We start from the raw sequence: 13,085 nt of genomic DNA, 5'->3' as shown, positions 1-13,085 counted from the left end.
AGGATCTACACAGCAGTAATTCCTTTAGCCATACCTAGTTAAGGAGCTTAGACAGGTCCCTAAGGGAGACAGAATTCCAGTCACCATCAAAATCACACCATATATTATTATTATATTACTTATGTATCTTCAATGGAGTTAACACTATAAAAACCAAATACAGATTTTTCTAAAGTGTGAATTCAGTCATTCTCTTCTTCACCTAGAATAAATAAATAAATTCCTTTGAGGAATATTTACTTTAATTGAGTAGACCCTTTTGACAGCTACGGTCAAGATCCTGATCCCTGGAATAGGTGAAACAGGTAAGAATCCCCCCTAAGAGAAAGATGACTTAACAAGGCTTACTCCTTCCACGGTGGCCCACACTTTAAATTAAAAAGGAATAGATATTAATTATGATTATTTTCCCTGGATCCCAAACATCCAAATTACAACCGGCCATGGTCCACTGAAACTTCTCAAGGGAAATGTGCAAAATCACTGTTTATTATTATAAAGCTTAGATCCCAAAATCTCGTAAGGAATTTCTAGCCTTAGTGAATAATTTGACCTAAAACAATAAAATGGTTTTAGTTTTCAAATCTTTCCATGATGCCCTCAACTTAGGCCTCACCCATGACGTCTAACTAATCCAATCACAAAAAGAGTAAGACACTAGAGAAAGGACTGAGGAAACACATTATTTATATAGTGGCCCCTGTTCGAGTTATATAACAAACCACCCCAAAACTTAGTGGCTTATGAAACAGCTCTCCTCTGCTTCACATGGCTTCAGCTGGGGCAGCTCGACTGAGGCTGGAGGATCCACTTCCAGGAGAGCTCACTCACGTGGCTGGCAATTTGGTGCTGGCTAATGATTGATTGTCCTCCATCTGGGACTGTCCACCAGCATGGTGGCCAAGTTCCATGAGAGAGTGTCCCAAGGAGACACCATATCTCCTTTTAATGGAAAGTCTCAGAAATCATGTATCATCACTTCTGAGGTAGTCACAAGCCCACCCAGATACAAGGGGAGGAAACATAAACCCCACCTCTTGAAGGAAAGAGTGTGAAGATCACATTTTAAGAAGAGCACATGGGAAGCAGATATTGTTACAACTATTTCTGGAAAATATAAGCTCCCCAATATCCATTCCACCCCAAACAATTTGTCTTAGCTAGCTAAGGTAATTCTGTCCCTTTGGCCTGCAACTCGTTTGGAGATAGGCAGGCCTAACCCACTTTGGTCAGTGAGACTCAAGAGAAGCTTGCTCAGGGATTCTGGGACAGAGAAGCAAGGCTCTCCCACTTGAGCACTTGGTGGCCGTCCTATGATTACAAGGGTAATGTGGACCACAGGATAAAAAGAGAGAAGAGCCTTATCCCTGATGACATCACCGAGCTGCTGAATCAATCAGCCCTGGAGGCTGCTCTGACTTGGGACCTCTTTTTATGAAGATAATAAATAATAATTTCATGATTACATAAGCCAGCATGAGTCAAGTTTCTATCACTTTTACCCAAAACACCCTAACATAACAATTTCTTCCTAAAGACTAGGAACATTGCTAAGCTAACCTGTCCATTCCTAGGCCGTACAAGAGCTGGGGGGGGGGATATGGGAGCCAGGGAGAGTTGAAACCAGAGGAAGTCTTATTGCATGAAAATGTTAAACTGTTGAAAAAGACTATAAGAACCTTTAAGTTCTTCATATGTCACATAAAAGTCCTCATGCCTAATACTAACCCATCACGTCCTTGTCCTAGGAGGACTTTGAATGCCCTCTAGAAGGTGGGTGGTGCCACCAAAAAAAGGTATGATGGGAATGCTACAGCCTGTCCTCAAGGGGCTAACAGGGAAAAATTAGCTATAATTCAAGGTAGACTGTCTCACAGGCTACAAAGAAAGTGCAGACAAAGATCAATGAAGAGACAGGATTTTTAGTTAGAAGAGATAAGTGAAAGTTTCATGGAGAAGGTGCTTTCTGAGTTGAGTCTTCATGTAGACAGAATATGAACATGAGAAGATGGGGAGATGTCACCTATTCCAAGGGAAGAGGAGATGTCATTTATTCCAGGGACAGAGGAGATTCCTTCCTTCCATTCCTAATGGAAGGAAGAATCACAAGGATAAAAATTAATAAGTGGGAAATTCTGAGACTCCTAAAGGATGGAAGATATTCAAAATGTGACCCAGCACTGACGCATCAGAATAGCAGCCAGGCTGCAAGGCTGGAGCAAGTTCTGGAGGCCCTCTGCCAAGTCACACATAACCCTTAAGTCACTGGGTCATGGGAATCAGGTGACCCAGAAGAGGGATTGGGGTGCCTGGGGCTTCAGGTGGACAGCACTCAAGGGACCTATAAAGATACACATAGACTAAGAGTGAAAGGATGGAAAAAGATATACCATGCAAATAGAAATGAAAAATGAGCTGGGGTAGCTATTCTTATATCAGATAAAATGAACTTTAAACCAAAAACCATAAAAAGAGATGAAGAAGGCCACTATATAATGATAAAACGATCTATCCATCAAGAAGACATAACAATCATAAATATATATGCACCCAACATCAGAGTGGCCAGATTTATAAAGTAAACACTATTAGATCTAAAGAATGAGATAGACACTAACACCATAATAGCAGAGGACCTGAACACCCCACTCTCAACATTGGACAGATCACCTAGGCAAAAATCAATAGAGAAACACAAGATCTAAACAACACTTTAGACCAATTGGACTTGGCAGATATCTACAGAACAATCCATCCAACAATCTCAGAATATTCATTCTTCTTGTCAACACATGGAACATTCTCCAGGATAGACCACATATTAGGTCACAAATCAAATCTCAACAAATTCAGAAAAATTGGAATTATTCCATGTATTTTTTCAGATCACAACAGAATAAAATTAGAAATCAATAACAAATGAAACTCTGGAAACTATACAAATACATGGAAATTAAACAACATTCCACTTAATGTCATATGGGTCCAAGAAGAAATTAACAGGAAATCAAAAAATTTATTGAAACTAATAAAAATAATGACACATCATACCAAAACCTGTGAGATACTGCAAAAGAAGTATTAAGGGGGAAGTTTATCACATTAAATGCTTACTTCAGAAGAACAGAAAGATGGCAAATAAACAACCTAACACTTCACCTTAAAGAACTAGAAAAACAAGAACAATCCAAATCCAAAGTTAATAGATGGAAAGAAATAAGATCAGAGCAGAACTAAATTAAATAGAAACCTGAAAAACAATACAAAAGATCAATGAAATAAAAAGTTGGTTTTTTGAAAAGATAAATAAAATCAATAAACCTTTAGCAAGGTTAACTAAGAAGAGAGAAGACCCAAATAACAAAATTTAGAAATGAAAAAGGTGATATTACCACTGATACCTCAGAAATACAAGGAATCATTAGAGACTACTATAAACAACTATATGCCAACAAATTTGAAAATCTGAAGAAAATGGATAAATTTCTGGACACACACATACTACCAAAATGGAGCCAAGAAGATATAGAAAATCTGAACAGACCAATAACAATAAAAGAGATCGAAGCTGTTTTCAGAAGGCTCCCAACAAAGAAAAGCCCAGGACCAATGGGTTCATTGCAGAGTTCTACCAAACCTTCAAAGAGGAATTGATACCAATTCTCTACAAACTATTCCAAAAGATTGAAACGAGGCCATTCTCCCAAACTCATTCTATGAGGCAAACATCACCCTGATACCAAAACCAGACAAAGATACATCAAAAATAGAAAACTACAGGCCAATATCCTTGATGGATATAGAAGCAAAAATCCTCAATAAAATACTAGCTAACAGAATACAGCAACACATACACCAAATTATACACCATGATAAAGTGGGATTCATCCCAGGGATGCAAGGTTGGTTCAATATACACAAATCGGGTCGAGCCCGTGGCGCACTCGGTAGAGTGCTGCGCTGGGAGCGCGGCGATGCTCCTGCCGCGGGTTCGGATCCTATATAGGAATGACCAGTGCACTCACTGGCTGAGTGCCAGTCACGAAAAAACGACAAAAAAAAAAAAAAAAAAAATACACAAATCAATAAATGTGACACACCACATTAACAAAAGCAAAGACAAAAACCATATGATCATCTCTATAGATATTGAAAAAGCATTTGACAAAATTCAACATTCATTCATGATAAAGACTCTCCACAAGTTAGGTGTAGACTAAAGTCATATATGATAAGCCCACTGCTAATATCATCCTGAATGGGGAAAAGCTGAAAGCTTTGCCCTCAAGTACAGGAACTAAACAAGGATGCCCACTCTCACCACTCTTATTCAACGTAGTGTTGGAAGTATTAGCCAGAGCAATCAGAAAAGAGAAGGAAATAAAGGACATCCAGATTGGAAAAGATGAAGTCAAACTGTCCCTGTTTGCAAATGATATGATCCTACATATAGAACAGCCTAAAAGCTTCTATAAAAGAACTCTTCGAGTTGATAAAGGATTTCAGCAAAGTTGCAGGATATAAAATCAACACACAAAAATCAGTAACATTTCTAAAGTCCAACAGTGAACATGCAGAAAAAGAAATCAAGAAAGCCAGCCCATTTACAATAGCCACCAAAAAAATAAGATACTTTGGAATAAAGTTAACCAAGGATGTGAAAAATCTCTACAAAGAGAACTACAAACCACTGTTGAGAGAAATTAAAGGGGACACAAGAAGATGGAAAGATATCCCATGCTCTTAGATCAGTAGAATTAACATTGTGAAAATGTCCATATTACACAAAGTGATCTACAGATTCAATGCAATCCCCATCAAAACTCCAATGACATTTTTACCAGAAATAGAAAAAACTATCCAGACATTTATATGGAAAAACAAAAGACTGCACATAGCCAAAGCAATCCTAAGCAAAAAAAATAAAGCTGGAGACCTAACACTGTCGGCCTTTAAACTATACTACAAAGCTATAATAACCAAAACATCATGGTACTTGCATAAAAACAGACATGCTGTAGTGGATTGAATTATGTCCCCCCAAAACTCACTGAAGCTTGAATTGTGTCCCCCAAGTTTTATGTATTGGAAACTTAGCCCCCACTGTGACTGTTAAGAGGGTGGGAAATCTTATTATAGTAATTGAAAGGTGGAGCCTTGAAGACGTGATTGGATTGTAGGATCATACAGTAGTGAATGGATTAAAAATGGTGGTCAGGGGCATGGTTCTGAGGGCTTTGAAAGAAGAGGAGAGTCTGTCTTTCTCTCTCTCTCTGCTCTCTCCCTACTCTCTCTGCTTCCACCATCTTGCAATGTGAGATCTCTGGGTCACTGTCACCACCACTAGATGGACTTTGGACTTCCCACCCTCAGAAACTGTAAGCAATAATAAATAAATAAATAGATAGATAGATAGATAGATAGATAGATAGATAGATAGATAGATAATAAAAAGAAACTGTAAGCAATAAATTTCATTTTCTTATAAAGTACCCAGTTCCAAGTATTTTGTTATAAGCAACAAAAACAGACTAATACACACATGGGTCAATGGAATAGAATAGAGAACCCAGAAATCAATGCATACACCTACAGCCATCTGATCTTTGATAAAGGCACCAAGTCTACACACTAGGAAAGAGACCACCTCTTCAGCAGATGGTGCTGGGAAAACTGGATATTCATATGTAAGAGAATGAAACTAGACTGTACCTTTCACCATATACCAAAATCAACTCAAAATGGATTAAAGAATTAAATATACATCCTGAAACAATAAAACTCCTTAAAGAAAACATAGGGGAAATGCTCCAGGAAGTAGGAGTGGGTACAGACTTCATGAATATGATCCCAAAAGCACAGGCAACTGAAGGAAAAATTAACAAATAGGACTATATCAAACTAAAAAGCACAGCAAAAGAAACAATCAACAGAGTAAAAAGACAACCAACAGAGTGGGAGGAAATATTTGCCAAATACACATCTGACAAAGGATTAATATCCAGAATATACATGGAACTCAAACAACTTTACAGTAAAAAAACAAATAACCCAATTTAAAAATGGTCAAAAGAGCTGAATAGGCATTTCTCAAAAGAAGATATATGAATGGCCCGACAGACACATGAAAAAGTGCTCAACATCACTCAGCATTCAGGAAATGCAAATCAAAACCACTTTGAGATCCCATCTCACTCCAGTTAGGATGGCTAATATCCAAAAGACCGAGAACAATAAATGCTGATGAGATTGTGGAGAAAAAGGAACTCTCATACACTGTTGGTGGGACTGCAAAATGGTGCAGCCTTTATGGAAAATGGTATGGAGGTTCCTCAAACAGTTATAGATAGATCTACCATATGACCCAGCTATTCCACTGCTGGGAATATACCCAGAGGAATGGAAATCATCATGCCAAAGAGATACCTGTACTCCCATGTTTATTGCAGCACTATTTACAATAGCCAAGAGTTGGAACCAGCCCAAATGTCCATCATCAGATGAGTGGATCCAGAAAATGGGGTATATCTACACAATGGAATACTACTGTGCTATAAAAAAGAATGAAATACTACCATTCGCAACAACACAGATGGACTTAGAGAAAATTATATTAAGTGAAACAAATCAGGCACAGAAAGAGAAATACCACATGTTTTCACTTATTTGTGGGAGCTAAAAATAAATAAATAAATATACAAACAAATAAAGTGTAGCGGGAGGAAGAAGAGACAACAATCACAATTCCTTGAACTTGTTAAGACAAGTGAACAGATATGATGTAGTGGGCGGGGTGAGAGAGGAAAGCGGAAAGAGGAACGAGCTGAGGGACACGAAAATCAACTACAACTACACCATATATTGAGAAGTTAAAATAAAATAAAATAAATAAATAAATAGAAATAGAAATGAAAAAAATAAGGGTTCAAACAATAGGCCACTTAACAACAAATAGAGAAAATTTCAATGTTTTAATAACTAGAGTGGCTGCAGACCAGAGAGAACTGGTTCTTACCAGTAAGAACCAGCTGGAAAATCAATGCTGCCTACAGGCAACAGTGAAAAGTTCCACTTGACTAGACTTCCCAGTGAATTAAGGGCAATAATGATAAAGCTGGAATTAGGCCACAAAGGAGCTTGAATTCCATGGTGAAGAATTTGGACAAAAAATTAAGCAATTCAGATTCACTGAGAATATTTCAATGACACATTCAGATCTCAATGGATTGGACATAGATCTGACATGTCTAGTCCGTCGTGTGGCCTCCTTGGAGTAGAAATTTAGCATATGTGAGGGGTCTTCAAAAAGTTCATGGGAAGATTCATATTATCTTTTAATTCTATTTTTCCACAAATTTTTTGAAGTACCCCTTTTGTGACAATTTGCTGAGGGTCATTGTGAAAGAGAAAATTTTTCCACTCTGCCTAACAGCCGTTGAAGATCTTAAAACAGCTATCAGGGAATACTTTAGTGGCTTCCAATCATCAGCAGGAAAGATGTCTAGAAGAATATGAATAAAATGTGAACGTGTGCAGACACTGCAGGAAAGCAGTTAACTCCCGCCAGCATGCACAGGGACTCTGCAGCTGCTCTGAAGATGCCATCACAATAGGACAAGGGAGAGAGCTAATGAGGCCAGCAATCAGGGCAAAGGTAGTTGGAAATGAGAGGAAAGAAGGGCTTGAAAGGATAACAATAATGACACCCCATATCTGCAAAGTACAGTCTACAAAGCTCACTTTCATTTAATGCGTACAGCAATACCATGAGTGGTAATTAATATTTGTATTACACTACATCATTCAAAGAGCCCCTTTATATTTATTATCTTCTTAATTCTTATCCCCATTTCACACATGAGAAGACTGAAGCTTGGAATTAGAGAACAACTTACCTAGTAAGGAAGAGAGCTGGAACACAAACGCAGGCATTTAGATTCCTTGTCCAGCATTTCCATTGTCCAGAGTAGCCCCAGAGACTCCAGCATCCTTCTTTAATCGTATAAATGTGGCCTCTATGCTCTGGGCAGCAGCAGTAGATTATGATAGAAGCTTAAGGGTCTCCCCTTACAGTTCTCATCTTCAAGAGTTCAAACTCCAGCCCAGGACTTATATAGAAAGAGCCTCACCCTAGAGACTAGAGTCTGGATGAACACCTCCTGATGCAGATGGCTCAGTTTCTGGAAGAATCTCATTCCTGTTTTATTAATCAAATTAGATGTGTGGATCCTCAAAGGCAAGAAACATGACTTTTTTTTATCTTTGCATCCTCAGATCCTAGCAGAGGATCTGGCATTCAGTAAATATTGTTGAATAACTTGAATAGATAAATGAACATAAATTTAAGACCCTTAGAAATATCTTGAGGGCCGGCCCATGGCTCACTCGGGAGAGTGCGGTGCTGATAACACCAAGGCCCCGGGTTCAGATCCCATATACGGATGGCCGGTTCGCTCACTGGCTGAGTGTGGTGCTGACAACACCAAGTCAAGGGTTAAGATCCCCTTACCAGTCATCTTTAAAAAAAAAAAAAAAGAAAGAAATATCTTGAGATCTCCCCTCCAGAAAAGAGAAAAACAATATAAAGAGTCAAACAATTTTTGGAGCAACAGTTATTTAACATTAAGCCATAAGTTTGAAATCATTCAGAATTAAACCAGACTGGGCTCCTACTCTGAAAACTTGCTATTTCACTCAATCCCCCTCAGCATTTGGTTCTCACTATGTGCAAGTTGCCAGGAATAACACAAAGATGAGCAGACAGACCCATAATCTCAAGGAACTCACCTGCTAGCTGAAAAGATAAAACATTGATACAAATCCCTTTATTACACTGTAGAATTTTAAAAATCCTTGCCCCCCAAAATTTTTTTTTCAAAATATTATGGGAGTATAAAGAAGAGGGGGATGGAGATCATCAGAGATACATGAAGGAGCCATAGAATTTCTTCAGAAGGAACTGAAATTAAGGATGTTTCAAAAACAGAGAAAGCTTGAGCAAGGGCAGCAATGAGAAAGTACAGGGGATTTTTTGGTGATAAGCAGTGGTTGCATAAAGCATAGAGTACATGAGGGAAAGTGGCAGGCAACATTTTGACACCCTGTGCCTCAACATAGCAGTGCCACACACCAGTTTCCCTTGAGATGTCATAACCTGCTTCACACTGTCCCCTCTAAATCCCCCTTCATGCTGGACCAGCTCAGCACCCTGCGGATGGCCCACCCAGCACCACCCCCCCAACGCACAGCTTCTAACTTCCTCCGTGCCCACTCCACTTAAACTGGACTAAGTTTAACGCCCATAGCTGTGTTTGGATTTTGAAACCATTGATAAGGCCTCCACCTACAAAATGTTAAACTCACTGAAAGATTAGACTATACCAACAACTTACCTAGCTTTCTCCGTCCCCCTTTTCCACTTAACTTGTTCTTTGAGTTCATGGAGATTTCCTGACCGCCCCCCCCCCCCCCATCACCTACCATGTCCCTGCTCCTTTCTTCTATGTCCTGCACTCAGAGTGAATCAAGTGAATGAATTCCTTTCTCACCCACGCCCTCAACTCCTTCACCCCTTTGTCCTTTGGTGACACCTTTCTGCATACCCCTAGCCCTAAATCCATTCCATGACGCTCTCTCTCGGATACAATGGCTAGACTTCTAAGCACACCTGGGAAATGCCATACAGCCACACGATCACAAAACTGCATGGACTGGAGTCACCATAAAATTATAGCTTCCTAGGCTTTTACACAACTCAGCCATTCTAGGTCACCTCCCCTTCTCATTTCCCTCTGAGACCACAGAACTTCCTCAAGTCCCTTGCTCAGTGCCTACCTCACAGATGTCCTCAACTCCTGCTTCGTGGCATCAACAGGGGTGTGAGTCCAAACCTACGGACTCTCTACAGACTCCTTCCTGCTCTCCTCCTTTTCCACCTCTGTGTAATTCCATCTACCCACAACTCCTCTGGGACCCTGCTTTATCCTTTATATCCTTTCAACACGTACATTTGACCTCTCGTTCTGATAACTCCTTCTCCACAACTTGGAAACCTACTTGAGCTTCTCTTGCATGTTTTTTAATCCTCCCTTGGTCCTAGACCCCCTCTGGCTACTACTCCATCTCTCCTCCCTTCATACTCAATTTGATCAAATGAGTAATGCACACTCTCTGTTCCCTCTCTTCATCTCCCATTCCTTCCTCAATCCACTGACATGTCTTTCTCTCCACCACTACACTAAAACTGCTCTGGCAAAGGTCTCCAAGGATACAACTCCCAAAACCTTCATCATAATCTGCCTTTCTGAAGTCTTGCACCTTATTGACCAGTCCCTCCATCTTGGAAGTCTCTCTTCAAGGGCATAGTAACACCAGAGTAGTCTTCTCCTGATTCCCTGGTCATTTCTCTTTTTTTCTCCTATGCTGGATCATCTTTCTCCACCTGCTCTTCAAATATTGTTTACTAACCCGGGTTGAGCTAGGTTAAGCATCATCAGAACAGAGACTTCACCTGTCTTGTTAACTACTATAGCCTCAGCACTTACACCTTCCTTACATAACTGCTGAATGAATGGCTGAATGTTGGGAAAATGTACGGTGAACAGGGCACCGTCTTTTCCCTCAAGCAGCTTGCAGTCCAGTGAGGAAGATAAAATGACAGTGATTAAGTAGAAAATGACAGTAAAATGTGGTGATTGCCACAATAAAAGCAGCTATGGGAGAATAAGAGATGGATGCAGGCAGGCTCAACTCCTCCAGCATCGAGTTGTCCCGCTTACCTCAGACTCAATATGATCGGTATTGAACCATAATCTTGTCCTAAACCACCCCCCAATGTTATTCACTTTGTATTTTCTACCTTGGGGATGGTACAACCACCCACCTTTTTAACAAGCTAGAGTCTTAGGAGTCACCCTCAAAGCCTCCTTCTCTAACACCCCACAACCAAGCAGTGGCCAAGTTAGGTTGATTTTGCCTTCTCGGTATTTGGCAATTCCCTCTCCTCATCTCCATGGTCCTCTCACGATGGTTATTGCAGCATATGTGCTTTGCCTCTAGTCTCTCTCCTCTCTAGTCCATCTTCCACACTGTGAGAGGGATCCTGTCATTCTCCTGCTTAAAAAATCTTCAGTGGTTCCTGATATATAATTCTCATGTTACAACCCAGATCTCCAAGTATAGCCCTTTAATGATCTGACCCTTATCTCCTAGTCTCATATTCCACAGCCTCTGCCTCACATTTACCATCATCTCATACCCTAAAGTCCGGTACTACTGAACTACCAGCAAGTACTGACAATACACACAGTGTTTCGTACTTCCCTTCTGCACAAGCCATTATGTAAAACTTCCTCTTAAGACACTGCTCTAAGTCCTAAGGATTTTACATAAATTAACTCTTAATCTTCATAACTACTATTCTCTCCATTTTACAAATGAGAAAACTGAGGCAAAGAGCAGATAAATAACTTGCTGTAACTCATACAGCTAGTATGTTGTAGCACTGGGATTTGAACCTCCGTCTAGTGCCCTAATCTCTGTGCCATACTGACTGACTTCGCCTTGCTTCACCACCGTGTGCATCCACCTGATGAATTCTCATTCATCCTTCAACACCTAACTCAAGCCACCACTTTCTCCATGACACTTTCCCTGATCCCCCAAAGTTAATCATTCATTTGCTTCCCAGCATTGTCATTGTACCTTGGCCACACCGCTGTTGTTATGTTTACCGCCCTCCATTTTATCAGTTTCAGAACCTACTCAACCCTACACAGAGATCAGGCTGCACATAAGAATTACCCTGGACTGTGGAAGTTCCTGCAGTTATTTCCTTAACAGTCCTTTTACTCATCTGTGCCTCATTTTTGTCTCTTGCTTATCCATTTCCCAGCTCTCACTCGTCCTCAGCTCCTTGACTGCTTTAGCCCTTCAGTTTAGTTCATCGTTTACCTCCTATGCCTGCTACTTTTCCTGAACTCTCCCCTCCTCTGACTGATAACCTAGTAGCGAACGAACCCTTTTCAGCATGACCTTGGGGAGTTGCCAGCACAGCCAGCCCTAACTGGGTGGGTCTGATCCCCCAACCTGGTTCTGGACTCTTTTCTTTGGTTTCACTCAAGCTACCTCATGGGGCCAAGGAGTTATTGAAAGAATACATGTTCTACAGAAAAACAGGGTTCAGGAAGAGCAAAAACACTAACAAAGTTGGCCTGCAGTCTCTTCACTCCCAGTGCTGCACCATTTACACAACTCAGCTAACGTCCAAGTAGCCTCTTCTTTTATTTCCAGTTAGCAATTGGCTTACCTTCCCCTCTATTCTGTGTATTTCTTCCACATTTCACAGCTTCCACTTACTCATGGTGTCCTTTTCATAATTTTGATTTGCCATGACTTCATGCGAATGTTCAGCTTCACCTCTTCTAAATGCCTAATTATCTGTGCTTCTAATTTCAGTTTCCCAAGAACAAGAAGCTGATTGGCCCCAGGTCATCTTTTCATGTCATGTCATTAAACATCCACTACTGGCCGTCCTTTGGATTGGCAGTCCTTGATTCCAGAACTAACCTCAATCCAATCAACTGTGACAGTGGGCACAGGGTCAAATCATGCAAAACTTGGCCACCTGGGCTGCCCCTTTAGCAGAGGCTGTGAGGTGTTTTCCCTTAAGAAGAATTATGGTGTGAAATGCCCCATGATAGAGGTATGGATTAATTTTAGACTAATGATTCTTTAATATTTTTTGGCCATAGATTTTTCTGAGACTCAAATAAAAGCTATGGATCCTCCCCCAGAAAAAAATTATCTTATGCAGAAAATTTCACATATAACTTAAGGGTATTAAAGAACCCCAGCAGCCATCTATAGAACCCCTACCACCATAATAGGTCTAAAGTTTATCCACATACCTCCTCAAAGGCAGGCACTATATTGCATTCATGTTTGCATATCTAGTGCCTAGCACTGGACTTGGCATACAGTAGGTTCCCAAAAATATGTGTTAAATGAATAAATTGAAAAATTGATTAATTCATTAATTAAGGTTAAAAAGGTTATTCTGAGCCTCATAGATGCTAAGAAGTTTG

Source organism: Cynocephalus volans, chromosome 8 (assembly GCF_027409185.1).
Source record: "Cynocephalus volans isolate mCynVol1 chromosome 8, mCynVol1.pri, whole genome shotgun sequence".
In the NCBI taxonomy this organism is placed as follows: domain Eukaryota; kingdom Metazoa; phylum Chordata; class Mammalia; order Dermoptera; family Cynocephalidae; genus Cynocephalus; species Cynocephalus volans.
The sequence above is the reverse complement of the archived record's forward strand: the minus strand, read 5'-3'. Positions refer to the sequence as shown.